The sequence below is a fragment of the Pseudonaja textilis genome, chromosome 2, assembly GCF_049901715.1.
Source record: "Pseudonaja textilis isolate UNSWEBS1 chromosome 2, rPseTex1.2, whole genome shotgun sequence".
NCBI classification, from domain to species: domain Eukaryota; kingdom Metazoa; phylum Chordata; class Lepidosauria; order Squamata; family Elapidae; genus Pseudonaja; species Pseudonaja textilis.
The window spans coordinates 219,740,839-219,763,138 of NC_141991.1; the positions used below are offsets into that span (position 1 = coordinate 219,740,839).

The following is a 22,300-nucleotide window of genomic DNA, read 5'->3' on the forward strand; positions in this document are numbered from 1 at the left end:
GATACTTTCATCAAATACAATCTCACAATTTTTTAAAACCATGGATTTATATTTAAAAATATACTCTCCAATATGTTTTGTAATGCTTTAGCAAGTGAAATATAATTTATGAGCCTAACCATGTAAATAAAGGAAGCTTTTGGTAAATTAATGTCATACATGTTCCTTAATATATATTAATCGGTATGTTTTGTTGTTTTGAAAAGAATAATAGCATTGATTTTCAAATGTTTTCTAATTTTTTTGCTTGCAGTCATCAATTTACTTTGAAATCTTATGACTGTTTTAAACAAAGATGTAAATAGACTTGCTCTGTCTCAGGAACTCTTAAGGTTTTTAAACAAATGCATACTTTATTGTAACAATCTTAAAGAATTTGCTGCTGATTTCAGTGGAGCCAGAGTTTAAGTGCCTGTCTGGTGGCTACTTGTATTTCTGATTCTGCACTTCAGTGCAAACACAGAAATGCATAACATAATCCTGCAAAAAATAAGTGAAGTCCTTCCAAACTTCCAAAAATCCCAGTGCAAATACAAATATTATAGTTTCTATTAAATTTAGAAACAACGTTTTAAGCAATAAAAGTAACTGCTAAAAATTAATGATTTCTAAAGTTGAATAAATTTATACTTTCAGTCAACTGAAAAAAATGTAAATAAATTACTGTTATAGGCCTTCCTGTGGATTCTTAGGAACTATTCTTAACATTGCAGCAGACCATTAAAATAGTCTTTCTTTTCTTCAGTTCTTGACTAATAAGATTCTATTAATGAAATTCATTGATAACAGCATATTAATAAAACAATATGATCTTTCTTGATGAGATAGACCACTTTGACCTAACAGGACCCCTATCTTGCCAAACTTACATTCCCATGTGACTTGATATTTTCTATTATGCATTATTTAACTTCAGGATTTTGCCATCTCTATTCTTTGTTTCCACTTTGAAGAAATCTCTCTCAGAAGAGGTGTTTATGGCAATAGAAAGAAATGTTACTATCAGGTGAAATATGATTAGAAATTTTGAAATTAGTTATGCTGAAAGATTTCAAAATAGAAGTGCAGGTACAAGAACAAAACATGCCACCATGCATGGAGGATAATTGAGAATGATTTATATGTTCCACTATTCATTGTAATAGAATATTTCATAAAGCACTTTCTGCAAATGCCTTACTTTAATAAACAACATCCACCATCCCAATTTTTTTAAAAAGCACACTTTAAGATTATCAAATGGAAATTTTGCTACTAAAAATTCCTACACTCTTTAATCTAGATTAGTTTCCCTAGATTTCTTTGAATACTAATAATCTTGTCTTGTCTATTCCAAAAATTGTTGATACAGGAATTCTTCCATTTTTCGTTTGCTCTTCTTGATTCCTCATGGCATTAGATACTTGTCATTAGCAGCAGGCTATGTGAATGTTAATCCTGTAGGCAAGCTCTATTTGCAGCCATGGGACATTCCCCCACAATTATTGTATAATGTAGCCTTGGTGATAACTCCAACTATTTTTCTCTGATGTCCTTTATAATATATTATTATTTTGCTTTTGTCTGAAGCTGATAGATTTTTTGGTTTCTAAGGAAAAGAAATGATTAAGTGTGAGAAGTAAAGATATTGGTAAACGGCCATGGACAAACAGAAGTACTTCCTGAGAAAAGATGTATGTCATCTGTGCTTGGTGACAAATGTATAATACACAATTCTGTGTGTTTAGCTGGGGCTGCTTATTAATTTATGTCAGCAAAAGTTTTGGAGTCTTTGTAATAAAAAAGCAGTAGTTATAGGAGCAAATTGACAATCATTTTAGAATATTTAAACAGTTAAACAGTATTCACACCAAAGAGATACAAAAGGCTTGCTGTATTGTTCTTTACCATATGGCTTGGTAGCTACTAAAATAGCTTACTAACTTGAAAGGATGTGATTTTCTATATTCAGAACGAAGTATAGAGTGCAGGGGTCATTTCGGATTCAGCAGTGTTTCAGGGTCAGAGGAAATAGTTCTGCAGTATGTGGGGGGTGTTTAGGGGAAAAAAGAATCTTTACATTAGCCAAAAAAATCTTCAGTATAATTATATTGTTTTACTTGATAATTAGCATCACTGTTGCCAGTACAATGAAGCAAGAAAACAAAAGCTGAAGAGGCAGGCAGCTTTGTACACAGAAAGTATCTGAATATATGTCTTGGTGCAGAACAAAGAATTGTCATCTTTTCAATATTTAAATACATCAGTAAAAGATGTATTTAAAGACAAAACTCTGCACTACCAATCCTATGCAAACCTGGGTTGCAATTCCATGCATAATATATCAAGAGCTATACCATTATAGATTTATCTCTCCAAGACCAAAAATGATTTTTGATGGTAGACAGGTGCTAAGTTTCCCCTTCTGCTTCTCTACTCAGCTTTAAGATTGACATTGTCCAAACAAGTTTGGAGTAACAGGCAAAAAGGAAGATGTTTCTCTACCATATCGACAGCCAGGAAAAAAAAGATGCTGTATGTGCAACCTGGCTTAAGCCTGCTCTCTCCCATTGAGGATGAGATTATTCTAAGGAAAAGGGACCAACAGGAATTACAGTGAAGATTATTCCTTCATTGCTGCCTTGCCAGTTGACATTGCAAGTTCAGGTTTGTCAGGATACCGCAATTGCCCTTTAGAATTGTTCTGTCAATTATACTTAAGAATAAGCCTTTTAAGGCAACTAGCATCATCAAATAAAGGGACTATTCTTCCCATCAAGAATGCGGTATTTTCTTGTAAAGGATGATTCTTTTATTTTTAGTTGTTTTTCAGGACAGCAGAAAATGGATCACTTTCATCTTCTGATTATTTAACTGACCTTCTGCATTCTTACAGATAAATATTTTATATCCATAAGTTTAATTTTTATGGGATTCAGAAATTGGCCTTGCATACTGTATTACATACTGTACATATTGATGGTATGAATGTCTCCTTTTTCTAAAGTTTTAATTTGATAATTTGGTATTTCATAAAATGGCCTTGTAGGATGCCTTTGTGCAAATCCAACAGCAAACCACATTTATGGCATATGCATGTAGGGATTAGGCAGAAACAACAATAAATGTATTTTAATTGTTGCTTCCAAGAGCAATTGTACCAACAAATAAGCCTGTTGTTATCCGTAATTTTTATTAAAACAATTTTGTTGTTGTTATTATAATGGCACAGATGAATGACCCAGATTTTTAATTTTCCTGAACTCTTAATTGATACTCCAAAAAAGGCAAGGAATAAGAAAGATGCAGGAAAATTCAGAATTAAATCTCTAGATGTTAAGGTATAGGACCGTGATGGCAAACCTATGGCACGCATGCCATAGGTGGCACTCAGAGCACTGTCTGTGGGCACGCACGCTGTCACCAGCTGCTGTTCTGGTTTCTGGCCAGCTGGTCTTCACGAGCGCCAGAGCACCGGAAAATGGCCTTAAAAATTGCCAAAAACCAGGCCGTTTTCAGGGCCGTTTTTCAGGGTCTTTTCAGGCCATTTGGGCAGTTTATGGCCCAATAAATGGCCTGAAAACGGCCTGAGAAAAGCATGAAAAATGGCCCAAAAGACCCAGGCATGTGCACACCGGCAAGATGGCCTTCAGGTTTCCAGCGCTCCGGCATGTGCACCAACATGCACATGCACACACATGTACGTGCGTTCCAGTTTGGGCACTTGGTGCCGAAAAGGTTCGCCACCACTGCTATAGGGTCTACAGTTCAAAGATCTATTTATTTGTTGGTTGGTTGGTTGGTTTGTTTAGCATATTTATTTATTTAGCATATTTATTTATTTAGCATATTTATTTAGCATATTTATTTGGCCATCCATCCATAAAGCACCTCCAACTTATGCCTGTTGCTAAAAAAAAAATTATCTACCTTTAAAAATAAAAATACCATTAGCTCCCAGTCCATTTTCTGACCAATAAGTCAGAGAAAGAATAGAATTCTACATAATAATTTTTTATTTCTTCTCAAAATATAATTTTTAATCCATTGATGAAAGAAAAGACTCAGTAAAATAACTGTGGAATTTCACTCAAAAGTGCTTTTCCAAAACGCAACTGGACTTTCTTGGTTTTTTTCTTTAAAAACATTTCATTTCTCATCCAAAAAGCTAATGATTGATAATCTCCATAGCCATAAGGAACTTAACATTTTGCCAGAATTTATAAAACTTCATTCTTATTGGCACATTTTGTTTCTAATGTGCAATTTAGCAGCAGAACAACCCTAAAGAAAGTATACTGAATTTGACTAAGATACATTAGACCAATCAATCTTAGAAGGTAAACTGTAGTATAGTAATTAGATTCAATTGTTTGCATTCACCTGTTTGATGTTTTCTAATAGAAAATTAATTTTTTTGTGGGGAGGGGAGATATCACAGTCTTGCTGTTCCCTTGCTTTTTTTTTGTTAATCTTATGTTTTCTTACCTCAGGATACCTTGCTTATGTTGCTGAATTATTTCAGTCCTGCATAGCAGATTTAGGTCAGAGGATGATAAAACAAAAACTATTATTAAAACTGAACCTTTTGTCCTTTTAAACAATTTAAGAACAATAGTTCTTACCAAAATTGCTAACATAGAATCAAACCCTTCCATGAATGAAAATGCAAACTTGGAATCTGCATATGTTATCAAAACATTGTTAAACAAATATGTAAAATAATTGACCACTTTTTGAAATATTACAAATGAACTGAATTTGTTATGAGATTCATTGAATACTTAGCATCTGGGGAGAAGCTATCAAATAATTTTAATCCAAGATAATGTTATAAGGTTTTATTCTGGTATCATTTGTGCTCTCCTGTTCTTATTGTCTATGGTTTTAATACACATGTTGCGACAGCTTAACATCTAGTTGGTGTTTTTGTTTAATTTAATTTTTTTTACCCACCTCCTCAATTCCCCCTTCATTGTTACATAGAATATCACAAAACTTTTAAAGTCCTATAGTTTGTCTAATTTTGCTTTTTCACTAACTCTTTTTTTTAATTTATGCTTCCCCCTGTCTTCCAGGCAATCATTCTCCTCTGTTAAATCTGGTATATCAGTCTTTTACTTCTCTGCTTTATTTAGATGTTTCATCCTTTTTTGTTCTCACAGGCCTGTTACTTTTTACCATGATTGCTGTTTTATAGCTAGATTAGCCTACTTTATTTCGATTTTTGCTTCTTTCTAAATTTTGAACCTTAGTAGCTTTCCCTTAATTTCATTCTTCAAAGATCTGACTCTGCTTGATTTTATCATACAGCTTTTTGATAAATATAAGTCTGATCCTCTGGAGAGTTTTCCTTTTCTTTTCCTGTGTTCTCCAAATTGCTCAGTTAAATATTTAACTCTACGTTACTTAAACCCTAATTGCACGTTAGTATTTGGATCTTGTGTAGAACAATTTTTGTTTATATTTTCAAAAATGAGATTAAAAAATGGCATGTTAATTCAATGACCAGTGTTTGGCTCAAATCAAGAGTTAAAAATAGGGTTTTTTTATCTTTGTTTGGTCTTAGATCTTTCCTTCGGAGACGATTCAGATTCAAATTCAGATTCTTTATAACTCTATTAAAAGAACACAATAAAATTATACAGTTCTCTATGATTGTAGGCTGACTTCCACTGAAATTAGTGCCAGGTATCTAAATGATCTTAATGAAATTGCATTGCAGAACATTAAAAAAATGAAAAATGGTACTTTAAACATTGTTTTTTTGTAACACCACTGCTGAATTGAGAATTGATATAATTGAGTGGCTAGGAGTATGGAGCATTAGGAAAATGTTCCTAGTCAAACAAATTTAGACATAAGATTATTAGGTGGCCTTTACTAACCAACCATGTAAATGTTAAATACCTCCCACAATTAAATACCTCCCACCAATGTGGCATGGTAATAAAATTACTGATCTATTTTTCAGAGTTGCTATATGGATTAGTGAAATAATATTAGGTCAAGCCAATATTCTTGGTATGCCACTATATGCTCTGTTATTTTGTTCATTCTTCCTTCCTATATACCAGATTTTTTACTTCAATCTTGCATCTAAACTAGAAAAGCACAGGCTACAACAAGAATATAAAATTAAAATCAGAGGATATTTGAGGATAAAGCATTTGTTTTCAAACTTCAGCCGAGGATTAACAAAATTAATCATGTTTCTTCAATAAGAACATGAGTAATACTCAAGAAATTTCAGTGAAAGAAAGTTAGTTTGTCCAGCACTGCCATTTTTTCCCATTTATATACTTAAGGAAAGTTTGTTAGTATGCTAAATAGGGTTGTGCAATATTTTGAAACTAGCATAAGCATTCCATATGTTCAGAACATCTCAAATCATCCATTCCTTTTCCTACCTTCACACACTACTTTAACAGGTTGCAGACAATGCTATGTTCATATATCTTTCAGAGAATAAATCTGAAGTACTACACACAGTCTTAAGACTATGGAGAAGCTCCGTTATTGACTTCAGTTGTAGTCCAGGCTAGCATCTCATAAATATATATTTTGACACATTCTACAGCATAGTTACACTTTATTCCTTGACAAACACAAAGGAATTGCATCTAAATAAATTTTTGTGGCAGTGTCTCTGAAGGCAGAATTTGAAAGCAACTAATATAAATTAAAATGGATATGAAGTGTGAGAATAACTCCATATTCTTTCTATGTCATGCTTATATTTTCATAAATGATGAAACATCCCATTTCTAAACCTATTTACTTAACAGTAAATCTTACTAATTTCTGCAAAATTTGCTGCCATCTGAGCGATCATGGTCCTGCAGAGTCAATATCACATCAGACCATTTGCTGCAGATAGTAGGAGAAGCAGCAGCAACAGATGGAGAAGTCAGTATTGACAGATGTCTCACTGCTTCTTTCTGTCTTGTTTGTTATATTATTAAAAACTCTTCACATATAAAATTATGATGGGGAGACATATATTGTTAGACAATGTGTACATTTAATAGTATGGCTTAGCTCTGTTCCAAACCAATGTTTGGGATCCTGTGTATATGACAAAAAAATAGTCATGGTCGTAAAGGTTTTTTTCTTTTCTTTATCCAGGTGTTATTATAAATCTCTAACAGTATTTTATTGTTCTAATGAGAAGTTGTTGGTAAAATCTATATGGGATCTTAGTCTTAAAACTAAGTAATCATGGCAACTTGAATATCCTGAAAACCTGGAGACAATTAGGCACAAATATTATTTGGATTGTACAGAGAGTTTATGTTCATACACATCATTGCAGCATAAGTGATACCTTAAGTTTGAAACAAATGTCAGAGTCTCAGTTTTCTGATTTTCTTACTGAACATTATTGCATCAAATCTTTCTTGTAGTAGATTCTATAGCATACCTAACATTAGTTACCTGGTGAGAAATTCTGAATGCATTGAAAGAGGGAAAATCTGTCAATTATTTTTAAAGGTCACAGCACTAATGACCAACTGAGAGGTTAATTAGTTTTTGAAAGCTTTTTATATCAATTAAGACTCTTATCTATATAAATAAGCACCTCTCACTATTTCAAGCTATGAACCTTTATTCATATACTTTGAGGAGTCTTAGACATGATAAAAATGCAAAGTTGGAGGGAAATTAAGGGCAAAGTCCTCATATATCCTGTTTCCATCCTTTCTTATTCACATCTAAACAATAGAGACATGGTCTGTTCAGAGCTTGAATGTCTCCATCAATATGACCGTTAATTTCACATGTAATGGAGTAAGCAACCTCCTATGCTATAATGTCAGAAACTGATTTAGCAGAGATATTGTCAGGATGAATCATTTTCAATTTTAAATGAATGCAACAAATCTTAAAGACCAACTAACTGAGCACCTCAATTCCCACAATAACACAAATGGAATTCTACAGTCAAAACAGGTGATATTACAACTGACATAATGCTCTTGTAAGACAGAGGGTGTCAAACTCACGTCATCACAATGGTGTCATGTGATGTATCAGAAATTTTCCCCTTTGCTAAACCAGGTATGGGTGTGGCCAGCACATGACACATCCGGCCCTTGGGCAAGGAGTTTGACAGCCCTGTTGTAAGAGATTATTTGTGGAAAGGAGACATCCCACCAAAATTTGTCAAAGGCAGGATTCTTTCTTAAGTATAAGTATACTATTCTTGAAAATGTTGAGGTGAGGAGCTCCAGGATACTGGTTTTTCTTGGATATGATTGAAATACATGAAACCAAAATAACTCTAGTGTATTGGAAAATCAGTGGAATGAAAGGCAGACTATTCACATGTCTATCTTAGCCTCCTCCATCCATGAGAATTTCTCTGAAATCCTTTTCACCTTTGAAGACTTTCTAAAAACTGAATGATATCAGAGAGGAAAGATGTTTATGAATTTGCTTGGCATTAAGAAATATAGCTCTGTCCTAACATTTTCCCCAGCTACTGGCATTCGGAGACAGATTGCCTCTGAAATTAGATGTCCTTTACAACAGTCACCGGAGATAACTTTGGGTTGTCTCATCCTACCTACTTCTTTAAGGCATGGTGAGAATTGTGTGGGATGTATAGCCAATAGGATTTATTAACTTGGAATAGCAAGTAGAAAACTATAAATTATAATTTTAAAAATGCAAATCATTGGATCCATTCTGGCAATCAAGTATATCTTCTGGATTGAGCAATATTAATGTTCTTCTTAATAGGTAAGCTGAAGAAATAGGGTAGCCTACTGTTTCTTTAAAAAAGATCAGAAGCATTATAAAAAAAATTGCTTGCTTTACCAAATTAAGGAGATTTATAAGTCTTTGCAAATGGCTGTGAATTTGATTCTCAAGACAGTAATTGCCAGCAGGAAATTACAATTATCACAAGCAGCAACAGATTCAAGAGTTAGAGAAAATGACCATGGGAGTCTAGAGCTACAAGGTTCAGTGATCTTGCAATGCAAATTCAGGAAATGAAAAAGCAATCCAAAGTTTGAAAACATCTTTTTTTAAAAAAAATCATTCAAGCAGTTTCAGAGAGAAAGAAGAATTTAACTTCATATTTCCCCAAAATAAGAATACCAGTAGCTCAAAATATGTAAATATGGCTTGGATTATTTTAGGGAGTAATAGAACAACAGTTTTGTTGAAAAAAAAAATAAACCAGCTGTTCCCTGGTTTATCTGTTTTTGCATTGGATTTTTAATTCCTACACATAAAGCATTTTAACTTGATGCTTTATGTATTCCTAATGTATATTTTTACTGAATGGCTATACTTAAAGTATAGTCTATGCCTACCAATTCCATAATGGTAAATCTCATGATGAAATTCTGTGGTGTGATGAATGCATGAAGGCGGAAAGTGGAACAGATCTTTTGAGACACCTACTTCTATCAGTTTTCTCCTATAGATGCTGTCTATGTAAACCTTTCATGAAACAGGCTTTAAATCTGGAAGTGTACAAATATAAAGAGAAACTGGCTTTTGAGAGGAGATATTTTTCAAGGCAAACTTAGGCCATGAAGGATGGACTTAGGAACTTTTCCTTCGTAGTGTTCATCTTCTCCTCACACTCAGCATTTCCAATATTGGGTTTGGCAACTAGTCTTTCCTTGCATAAAAAGTTAGTTCCATTGCAACCAATGGGGTTTTCTTGCAAGGAAACATGTTTAGAATTAGGCATTTGTTCCACTTGGTTTTAATACCAACATACAAATAAGGGTCTAATTCCTAATTTTCATGGAATTTATTTGTAGAATAATTGTTATTTGTAAGTAGTAAGGCTGTGTAGATCTGCTGCTTAAAATGCTGAGATGCTGTGTTTTGTTGAAAAGCCAATGCTGCCATTTTGCTTCAGTGGCATATCTAGCAGAAATATAATCTGTATATAGGGAGTTCATAGCAGAACTTGGTTGTTTCTCAAATCCCCCTTCTGAATAATTTGTACAGCCCTAATAATTAGAAAGTATGCTCCAGTTTGCTCCTAGTTGATTTAATGAAAGGTTTAAATAAGTCGAGTTGAAAGTTATTATGCTATGGTAGAAAAGTTGTGAAGTATTTGATTTCTGCATTGAGTTTGCAAGAATGTTACATTTAATCACAGAAATATAGAATTGGGATGGGTTATTTAGACAATCAAGTCCAAGGCTCTGCTGAGCTGACAAATCTGAGTTAGTAACTGTCAAATTATTTTTTTTACTGTTAGAAAGTTTTTCCCAATATTCCAAATTATATACTCTGGGATGATAGAAAATGGATATTGGCAACTCCTATTCAGATACTTGACAAATGCTAACACAACTCACTCCATATCCATAGAAGTAGACATTATTGCTGACATTTGCTGATATTGTGGCTATTGTTTTCTGATTCCATTATTTAAAAGTCTCTTTCAATATTATTATTGTAGTAACTAATCATGAGTGGGGTATGTCTTTCCTTGTCCTAAAATTATTAGACTGTGTAATGTTCAGTTTGTGAAGTCATGAAATTACTTATCTATTCTAAAAGTTTAATATTCCAATTTTATCTGGTTCCTTAGTCCATTTATAACTTTCCTAGATCAAAAGTATGTTTAGTTTTTAGCTGTTTATTTTATGTTATTTACATTCTTAAGATTATAATTAAAGTTTTCTTTCATTCGGAATTAAAAGGCAAACTTATCCAGCATTTTCAGACTTGTCTTTCCAAGGTCTCTAATTGCTAGAAGTAGTTAATGAGCAAATTTCTAAAAGGGATTAGAAAATGACATTTTTGAGTTTAGTGTCCTTGAAAAGGCTTTGCTATGATTAGAAGAAAGATTGCTAATCATATCATATCCCAGCATTCAAACCAGTGAAAAACTGCTGGACTGTGGTCTCCTTCTGAAGAGTTACCATCCAGACATGGGTAATCTCTTCACATTTACTTATCTGAGGAGCTGACCAGCTTCTTGGCCTTTGCCACAGAAATGAACTCCACTTTTCAGAGCTCAGAATTAAACATAGTATATGAAGTGGAATCTCACAAATCAGCCAATCAACCAATGGAATAGATTTGCCTTCATAAGTTGTGGATGCTCCATCACTGGTGGCTTTCAAAAAGAGATTGGACAACCATTTGTCTTTAATGGTAGCCGGGGGGTTGGATTAGAAGACTTCTGATTAGAAGACCCTTCCAACTCCTATTCTGTTCTGCTCTGTTCTTCTATATTCTTCTGTGGTATCATTATTTTCAAATTGGGTTTTTACTGATGCATCATAAAATTGCCAAATGCATCTTTTAGTGAACATGGCTCCACTGTTTATATTCAGTCTCTAATCAACTTCAAAATGTTCTGAAACTGGCAAAGCCCTTTAATTTCCCTAGCCTTTCAATTCCTGTTAACCCCAGCCTAATGTTTTACTAGTAAGAATCATAGGACACCAATATTATAAACAGGGAAAAGGAGAGCAAATTCTTTAAAACTGATTCACAAACAATTCTTTTAATAAAAAAAAGGATCTGAATCAATATTGTGCCACTTTCATTAAGATATAAAAGGGTTGGCTTAAAAACTGAGAAAAACAAAAACTTGCATGTCTGTGTAATGTTCTTATAACCTAATAGTTCTAATGTTTTGTTTTGACTTTGTCTCTCCCCCCCCCTTCTTAATCCAGTCATTTGTGTGTGTTTTTTTAAGTCACTGTTTCACATAGTAACAGCTTGTTGTATTTTGGTCTATTTGCCAGAGGCCTGGTTTATTTTTAAATTCTTGAACTTTTGGATTTTCTTTTATTTTTCCAAGATTGGAAGCAGCTGAACTGCCTGGAGTTACAGGTTGAAAAGCTTGCTTTACATTATGAGAAAGGAAGCTTCATTCTCCCCCCTCCCTTCCCCTTTTGTGTTCCTTTTTATTTTGATTTTTTTTTATTTTTCCCCCCTAACAAATGTCTCTAACTGCTAGTTGCCTAAAAATAGAAAGCCACTTCACTAAAAATAACTTGGCTCTCAATCTTGCCAAGGAAAATGGAGAGAAATGGGCGTGGACTTGAAGGCTGAGTAATCCAGCTCTATTCATTCAGAGATCCCTTTGAGAGTGTAGCCGATGATAAAGTGTCCTGCAAAAAAAAAAAAAAAAAGGCCTCAGTTGCTCTCTTCAGACTCCTAGGTGCCAATAAATATTTTAGCCGGAGGATATATTTTTTTTCTCGTAGTTGTAAACATTTTATGAAAGACAAGGTTTTGTTTCACAGCAGCTAACTTGCTGTCAAAAATAGCTGGCTTTTCCTAGTCTTTTCCCCAGCTCTCTACAGCCACAGGGTTTGAAATTATTTCTTTTTTTTAATGCATATTCTAACAGTGTCCATTAAGGATACCATTTAATTCTTCATAAATTTAATTTAATACTTCATTATTGCAGTTGTGTTTAGGGGTTGTTTTCAAGAGTCACCCAAACTGGGAAATGATGTTTCTTAAATTTTTAAACCAGTGGCCTGGTATATTATAATATCCCAGTTAACTCTTACAATGCCTTTGAATTTTTTTCTGCATTTATTATTCAACATTGTGAAGGTGAGGAATCTGGGCTTAAATGCATTATTTCAATTTTAATGGAGCATTAAGAAGGTTGATAGCAGAGCATCTAAAATTTCTTAGTGATTGCATCTTTTTTAAAAGGCACAGGACTTCAGAGGATATTCTCGTTCATGAAAGCCATTGTTTTGGAAATACAGTTTTGATTTATTTTGGTTTTGTTAATGCCGGATCAATAGCAAACCACTTTCATATTGCTGCCAAGAAAACTTCACGGCCCTGGCCATGTAGTTATCAGAACTAAGCTCTTTAAGAAGACCTTATTGAAACAGAGAGTATATGAGGAACATTAATCAATAAATGATGATGTTAAAAATGGATTGAGCAGCAAATTTATATTCCTGCTTGTGGATGAGCTTTATGTATCTTATTACTACTTTTTATTTAGGCAGAAGAGTTTTGAGAACTTTTTTAAAAATTAAAAACAATCTTACACAGCTGGTTGCACAGAAAGTTCAGAAGGTTATTTTGTCCTGCTTATTGTTATACTCAGTTCCTGTAATTCTACTGGTGATAAGGCTCTAAAGACAAAGGACAATAATTGATGAGAGAGGACTTAAATCATCCCAGAAGAATTAGAAGCCTTGTATCTATCAACATTAATTCTTCTAGGCTTTTTCCGTCTTATAAGGAATTTTGTCTTACTGTGCTTTTCAACATGTCCCGCTGTCCAGTAAATGCTTTTTATAACAGAGGCAGACCACAAACAACCTCTTTATTCAGTAAACAGGGTGCGATAGTGTATTAGTAATTGCCAAGACTGAATTCCCATATTGTATCTTTACATATTGCATGGAAAAATAGAATGCCTGGCCCTGTGCAACTCCTTCAGGCTTAGTAGTAATCTACTTATAGTTGTATCGGGGAGACAAATATTTTATGACCAAATTTTTCATTTTTATTATTAAGAGACTCTTGTATTCACCCTCCTTCACATTGCTGAATATAGTGTAGCTAACTTGCTCTTAACTTTCATTAAATGTTTTCCCTTTGTGTACAGCCATGTCATTTACACCCATTTTCAGGAGCTTAATATATATAATTGATTGATTTTCACTGTGTTTCAGAAGTCTGTAAATGTAAATGTTATGGTTTTCCTAATGCTCAAAATAAAGTTAGTGAAAATTGCCAAATATATTGATATGTAAAACTGTCAAGTTTGGATAGTTAACCTAGCTACTTAATAATCGTATCACCAATAGTGAATTGTAATAAAAATTTGTAATAAACAGTTGTTTGTTATAATTGCCTATGTACAATAGGCAATTAATAGTTTAATATTCAATAAATATTTGAAGTGGGAATTTGTTGGAGTTTTATAAGGTTAGCAAATCAAAATATATTTTTTTCATATTCAACATTAAAACAAAATTTTTACATGTGTATATACATACCCATAATGGCTTGCCTATTCAAGCTTTGCAGTGTTATGTAGAAAAAGAATTTTAAAAAATAGTAATCTATAAAAGCATATATAGCTAAAAGAAAGCATAGCTAAAGTAAATCCATATCAACATTGGTTTTCTGTGCTTCTTCGTACATTTCTACCTTGTAAATCATTCTCACAAGTTTATATTAGGCCTATGGATTGCACTTTGTTCTTTAAACTTCTCATTTCTCTCTTTTTCAGGATCTCATCATTTCCATTTAATTAGCACATTCTCAACCTATTTATTTTTCCTTTATATGTTTGTATTGGAATTTGATTCTCATTCTTTGATACATAAGAAAAATAGTTTAACATATTGGTCACTCAGCTTTGTTTTTAATTCACATTCATTCAGCATCTTTTTATTATTTATTTTATGTCACCTTGCTTTACGGCATATATTTTAAATACAACTAAATTTGCACTCAATTTATTTTTATGCTCCTCCTAATCTAACTCTTCCTATATAACAAAGCAGGCAGAAACACATTTTTATACACACCATTTTTGCTTATTTTAATAAGCACCTATCCTGTGCCACAGACCCCATACTTTCTACCAGCTTTCTAATGGCATTTGCACAACTTAAAATTGCTCTACCCATTTTCTCATCTGTAATAAACATTCTATGGAGTACATACATTCAGTTTTTTTGCCATTCATATATTACTTGCACTCAGTCATTACAAAATTTAAATTTAGCTTGACAGAAAAGAATTAGTTTATTGAACAAATTTGCCACACAGTAGAAGCTAAGTAGTATTATCACAAAGGGAGGTGATTAAGAAGAGCTCCATGGGAAATGAGCCAAGGTTGTCAGAAGAATAAAGCATAGAGTGTCCAGAAGGCTGAGGACGGCAGTTAACCAAGTATGAGAACAAAGGGTGTGAGAAGAAATAAAGAAGGAAATGAATCAGACCAAGGATGGAATTAACCTTGTGATCCTTATTGCCCTACATTTGGCCTTCCTTCTTTCAGGAGAAGAGAAAATGATGTTTCCTTCCTAACTTCTTCTGTATGGAATAAATGAAAAGAGATAGCATGTTTCTGGAAGGAGCGCACCAGATTGGGCAATTGGGTATGGAGAGATAATGAACCCCACTGGGCTGAGGTCTTCCACTGCTGAACTAGCTAGTTGACTAATAAAGCACAGCGAAAGGCAAAGGATCAGTGAATGAGGAAAATGTATGAACAATACATACTGTGTATTTGTACTGGGGAGTAGGGAAAGGAAAGAGAATTTAGAGCTATAAAGGTAAAGATTATGGCTTACCCTAAGGTCAAAAGTAATAGTGCAATTTAGAAAGTGTTTGTGTTTTTCTAGCATCAACTTTTTTTTCAACATCAAGTACAGGAACAATGATGAGAAGGGATCATTTAAGACAGTGATGGCTAACCTTTTTGTTGTCGAGTGCCAAAAGTGTGCGCATGCATCTGCACGTGTGCCTGCACCCATAATGCAATGCATGTGCAACCCCCTGCGCATGTGTGCAGGACCGCCCCACATGATCCCCATCGTCCTGCACATGTGTGCGGGACCCTCTACACTCCCCCTGCTCCCTTGCACATGCGCACATGTCTCCCACATGTGCCCCACCCCCACCCGTACATGGCAGATACCTGAAAATCAGCTGGCTAGCAGGAAGCGCGCCCGCATGCACAGTCGAACTGAGCTGGGGCGATGGCTCGTGTGGCATGCCACTTCCGGCACACGTGCCATAGGTTCACCATCATGGATTTAAGAAGTTGCTAAAGATAGGAAGATGAAAATGATATTTGCTGTTACTGTCTTAAGCACCCAAAACTAATAGAGTATATTGGATCTTGAAAATTTTTTATCATATGTTACAAAAAATTGACTCTGTACCTTAAATGTTGAAGGTTAATAAATGTAATAAAGTTGATTATCTCTTTAAGTAATAAGGAAAATATTTCATATTCTAACTGCAGTGATAGAACAAAAACTAAAGTAATCTTGAACACAGTACAGTGTGCAATTAAAGTTAAATGAATCTCTTCCTCGGTTGTATAAAATAAAAATGATTTCTGAGATTTATGATAGATTTAAAAAGAATTTCCCTGTGTCCTTATTTCCAGATATCTCCATTTATAGCTCCAAATGTTGCTAAGTCTAAACAGTTTCACCTAATTTTCTTCATTAGCAAGAGTCTTGAACTGCCAGACCCCCTGCAGATAACAAGATTTGACAGTTGTTGACTGAAGTTGCAACTTCCTGAACCAATAATCCAAAATAAAACTAGCTGAGAATGTGCCTGCCCAGAGCTTGTTCAAAGCTGAAAAAGAATTTCAATAGCAATTTAAATAGGGATATAGAACAGTAATATGAAAAGGAAAACTATAGTTACATGCAGATTCAAAATCTCTCCAGACATTTCTGCTGAATTAAAAATTTTAATGTGAAAAAAAGGCATTAAATATGCAAGGAACATTAATTCCATCTGCCATAATATAAGTGAGAAAAAACCCATTCACCTACTGTCAGTGTTTAGTGTCTTCAGGGTTGCCACCTAGTTTGTCCATTTCAGTTGGAAGTACAGAATTTTTGTTCACTCTAATTTATATTTTTCATTAGAAAAATAATAATGAGGAGATAAGTAGAAAAATTAAACAGTCTGATTTCATTGTTGTTGATCTCTTTACTGCTGTATTTAAATTATCTGTGTGACCTATCTTATATAGCACATAGTTTTATCTTTCCTTTCTCTTGAGAAATGTAAGCAAATTAGAATTATTGTGTCCAATGCTGCTGTTCTTACCATGTACTATATAACCTCAAAATCTTTCTACTGAAGTGCCAGAAAAAAACCAAATGAAGCTGTCAAAGCTTATTTTCCTATCCAAGTACACATAATCTGAAACTGAAATCTTTTCCCTTACAAATCTCCCAAACACTCTTTCAAAGAAGATGAAAATTTGGGCACTGCTTGTTAGATGCCCTGAGACTTGAAGCAAATGGGTAAATGATTTAGAAAGTTATCTTTGGGAATGTGAGGTTGAAATTGCAGATGGGAGGAACATGCAAAGACATCAATTTTTGTTTCTCTCATATATTGTGTTGCATCTCAACTGAACAACTTGACTGGTATAAAGACAGCTGAGCAATGTCAAAATATAGGAAACATACAAACTAATCAACAACAGTAAGATGGCCATTCTCCTTCACTACTACCTATTAAGATTTTGAAAATGTAAGAGCCAGGGTCATGAGTTAGGAACTTGGTGTATCTCCAGACACTTTCTTCCACAATATGGCAGACCTCCTCTCAGTGATCACACATAATGGGCAGAATCATTTTGGACAAGATGGTTCCTTATGACAATTGGAAAATCAATTATACTTTTTGGATCAGAAAACAGATGTGCAAGTTCTAGGGGATTATAGTGCCTCAGATATGTGATATGTGTAGGAGAAAATGGAAGCACTAGTTTTTCACAAACTGACAATTAGTCAGCAAAGTGTTGTAGTTACAAGCAAGCTAAATTAAATTTAACTAAAAGGTCTTAATCACAGTGAGAAAGTTTTCACTCTACTCTGCATAGTCAGACTCCACCTTTAGTATTGTACCCAGTGATGGTCACCACTTTTTAAGAAGTCAGATAAACTAGAAAAGATGAAAGGAATGATATAAATCAAATAGTAACTAAAGATGGTCAAAGATCTATACAACAAAATCTTATGAAAAAAATGTTAAAGAAACTGGGAGTGTTTACTTTGAAACAAAAAAAAACTAAAAAGAAGATATGATAGCACTCTGTCATAGAAAAGTAGGTCAAGACCTGATCTACATCATTCCAGAGCGCAGAATGTGAAATAATGGATATAAGTTATAATAAGTCAAGTTCCAACTGAATGTTAAGAAGATCTTCCTAACAGTAAAACAGTTTACTAGGAGAACGAATTACAGAGTGATCCGGTGGGATGTCTTTTATCTGATATGATTAACCAGAATTTGGAATCTCATCTGCTAGGGAAACTACAATTTGGATCCATTCACTGAGCAAAGGATTGGACTCAGCAGCCTAATTGGTGTCTCCAAAACTTGTGATTCTGGGATAACCCCATGAGTTTTCATAATTGAGAACTTGTATCTTTTCTGTCCTCATACAGTATACTAACCACCATTCCTAGCCTAAAAGCAGGCTATAAAGGAGTTTTTGCAGTGTTTTTTCCCTGATCTGATATACATAGTATATCATACTATAATACATGCTATATACATACTATGTACATAATACATGCTATATACATACTATGTATATAGTATAATACATGTACATGCATTATATTAATGCAGTATAAAGATGAGAAGTTCATGAATCAGCCATTTAAATCCCATAAACTGAGTGCCGGCTATTTATCCTCTAGATCTCTAGAGGATTGCTACATTTTCAGAATCTTCTAGTGAACAATGGAATTCTAGCACTTGAATTCTAATACTATAGGACAAGGGTCTACAAACTTGGCAAGTTTAAGACTTGTGGACTTCAACTCCCAGAATTCCTGTGCTAACATAGCTGGAAGAGGAATTCTGGGAGTTGAAGTCCACAAGTCTTAAAGCTGTCAAGTTTGAAGACCCCTGCTATAGGATATGAGGGAGAAAAAACCCTTTCTTCCTACCATCTAAAATGAGAAAGTTCTACAGAAGATGCTTCTATATTTTAGCCATTATATGTCTTATTTTCATGTTTTGACTTTTGATTATCATTTTTATAAACTTTTCCTATGCTGTGATATATTTTTTGAGATGGGCTGTCAGAAGTTATTTAAAGCTGGCTTGGTGGTGAAGACTGTTATCATGGGCCAGCTGCTGACTGGAGATGACAATTTTTCTGGTTGGGGTGGTATGTTGAGAAAAGTGGAAAGGACCAGATAAAGACTTCTATCAGTTGGATTTGAACCATGATCAAGAATCTTCTTGACAGTAATGTCCAGTGGAGTCAGTTACCTGGCCCTTTTCTTGCCATTGGTAGTTATGGAGTTTTACACTTCTGTACTTAGTAAGTGCCTAAACTGACATAGCTATTTGTTCAAATTATGTACTATAGGGTTTTGCGAGTGTATTCCATTATGATGGAAAGCCACATTTAGGCAAGTTATAATGAGTTCTCTGTGCACTTTGTTTACTTTATTTGTCCACAGGTAAATTCCTGAAATAGCTGCTACAAGTTGTATACAGATTTTCAGCACATGATATAATTGTGAGTCTGCAGTCTGAACCATCCTATGTATCCTTAAAAGAAAAGCCCAAATTTAGTCTTAAAAAGTATTAGAAGTTGAGTCTGTTGGGGTGTGTCCTTCACTTGAATTGGCTAACTGCTGATTCTGAAGGATAAACTGGACGCTCAATTTTTCACACAATTATATTGACTATATTAGATTTCAAGCATTACTGCCTGAGTCAATAAAGGAACAATGGAAAGTGAAGGAATAAACAATTATGGTGTGTTTTAGAGATCCATTATCTTAGAACAACAAAACAACAGAAAGACTGCCTTAGCTGACCTTTGTTTAGTAACATTGGCACATTTCTAAAGAGAACTCTGAGTTGCATCTGTCTACTGTTACTATTCTTCTGAGATTTGAGAATAAGAGCCACTGTAAAACTAAAGATGATGCTAGGAGACCGATGACATCAAGGAATGTATATTATGAGTACATGACATCATTGGCAGAGGCTACCTATTAAACAGGGTGTGCTGAAGCATGAATACCTTTATGAACTCAATCTAGTATATCAAATCCAATATAAATAGGACTATTGAAGTATTCTTGTTTTAAGCCCTTACATGCAGTTACAGCACATTGTGTGATTAATTATCCCATTTTAATTTAAGCATTTTGCATCATAAGTATACAGCTTTGTATCATACTTATTTCATATGGATTGTTTTCCTTCTCCTTTAAGCAGCTTGGAATCACTTCATTTTCCTTTATTCTCAATTAATTTAGTTCATTTTTCTCTTGCTGATCTTCTTTTCTATAACTGCAAATACAAGACAATTAACCTGGTTCTTGACTGTTTCACAGCTATCCCAGTTGAATAACTACAGTGTAATTGGCCAAAATCCTGTTAATGTCTTTCACCAATTGCTTATCAAAGCTGAGAGAGACAGCAGGCGGTATGGAAACCCTATTCCTATAGGATTCGATAACCAGCAGTGCTATAACATATATAATTTGCTCAAGACCTTGGCTAGGTTGTCTTCCGTGAACAGAATTGCTGTGTTCATGCATGGTATGGAATTATTCTTTTTCCTTTTTGCCTCTGTTTCTAAAAATTTCTCTTAGATTAGGGACAATTTGGAAATGAAACATTAGGATTGTTTGAAGACAGAAGTGTTCAGTCTTGACAACTTTAAGACTTGTGGACTGCAACTTCTAGCCAGTCCACCATGGAACTCTGGGAGCTGAAATCCACCAGTCTTAAAGACACCCCTGATTTAAGGGCTTTTAGAGAGATACTTCACAATCTGCTAGAGCAAAGGTGCCAAACTTGTCACATCATGTTGCCATCACATGGTGCTTCACAACATTTTCCCCATGCATGGAGCTTGGATGGGCATGGCTGTGCGTGATGCATCCAGCCCATGGATTGCCACTTTGACACCCCTCTGAGCATTAAAAAACTACTTGTCTTTGAAACACTTACATGGCTCTGTAGCTGAGGTGGCTATTGTCACAGTCTCTTTGCCTAGAGTTCTTATGTCTGTTTTTACTTTTTAAAGTGATGTTTATATTTTTGACATGTGGTTTTATCTGCATTGTGCGCTACCCAGATCTTTTTGTGAGATGTGCAGCCATATAAATTTGATTGATAAATAAATGACCTGCAATTTTTGCAAAGCACGTTTTTCAATGGCTTTTAAAGCTCTATAAAATGCAGAAAGGAGGGTGAAAATGGAGTAGGAGTTGGTGGAAATTGCCACTTCTATTTTAAAAGACATAGGGAACAAATCAGGATCCAAACTCTTATCTTTTTCATAACCAAGATATTATATATGTGTGTGTGTGTGTTTTCTTAAGTTTTCGCAGGTACTTATATATATACATATATATATTTCAGCTTTGTTTGGGTATTTTTCCACGTCATTATAGTTGTGCTTTTAAAGTTGTAGCAACGTTTCGGCAGAATCTCATCTGCCGAAACGAACACCATACAGAAGCCTGATGATGGCAGATGAGATTCTGCCGAAACATTGCTACAACTTTAAAAGCACAACTATAATGACATGGGAAAATACCTGAACAAAGCTGAATACCATATGTGTGTGTGTGTGTGTGTGTGTGTGTGTGTGTGTACATACACACACACACACACATTAAAAGTGAAAACACTTCAGATTTTTAAGCGCATGTTTATGTTTCACAACAGAAATGTTTATCTGACAACGAAGTCTTCCAAATCATTTTCACTTCTGTTTTTTAACCATATTTTCTCAGAAAACATGTATTACTCCAGATTAGAATGTTGGTATATACCCTATTAGAATTAGAATTAGAGTCTTCATTATTCTTAAAATGTGACAGGACATTGTTATAAGACATTATTGCTGAAAAGTTATTTTCCTTGTGATGGAATGTGCTAAATCTGATAGCATTGTGCCCTGAAGCCTTGATCTGTATGAGCAGCACCATATAAATTGGGATACACCCAATCCTATGCAACTTTGGCCAGAAAACTGCTCCCTTTTCCTTTGTGCCTATAGCAATGACTGCTTATTTTTTTCCCCATTGTTGTTATTCAATCTTGGCTTCTCTGATTTTAACTCTTTGGATATTTTTTCTTCTACTTTGAAAAGAATTCAGCTTCACAAATAGAGACAAAAATGTAGCTATATATGTACACACAGAGAAACAGCTACAGAAAATCTAATTGCTACCACAAGGTGAATGGTGTTGATCTTTTAAAATAAAGTATTACACAACTTTGCCACAATTAGAGTAAAAAAGGCTTTCTTGTAACCATTACAATTACATTAGCTACAGTGGTCACTGTAACTGAAAATACTACACAGGATATAATGTGGGTAAAAAGAGGAGAGGTAGAAATCATGTAAAACCCAAAACATGGGCACAAGGAAAGTGGACTGAATATGCCATTCTGATAAATAAAACTACCATAAACCTCTGAAAAATGGTAAGACTTTGGGAAAAGTTGTGTATGTATGTAATAATATAATGGTGATATCCACTTTTTTTTTTACACTTTTTTATATATGTCCTAGTAAAATGTATAGTGATATATATGTGCCCTTAATTAAAATTAGTAGTTAATACAAATAGTCTCA

The 22,300-nt window shown here is 34.2% G+C and overlaps 1 protein-coding gene across 16 annotated transcripts in view; it reads left to right on the plus strand.

Moving 5' to 3' along the window:
- The window catches only part of MEF2C (myocyte enhancer factor 2C), a 182,097-nt gene that overhangs the window by 102,422 nt on the left and 57,375 nt on the right, over nucleotides 1-22,300 (plus strand). The window lies entirely within an intron of this gene.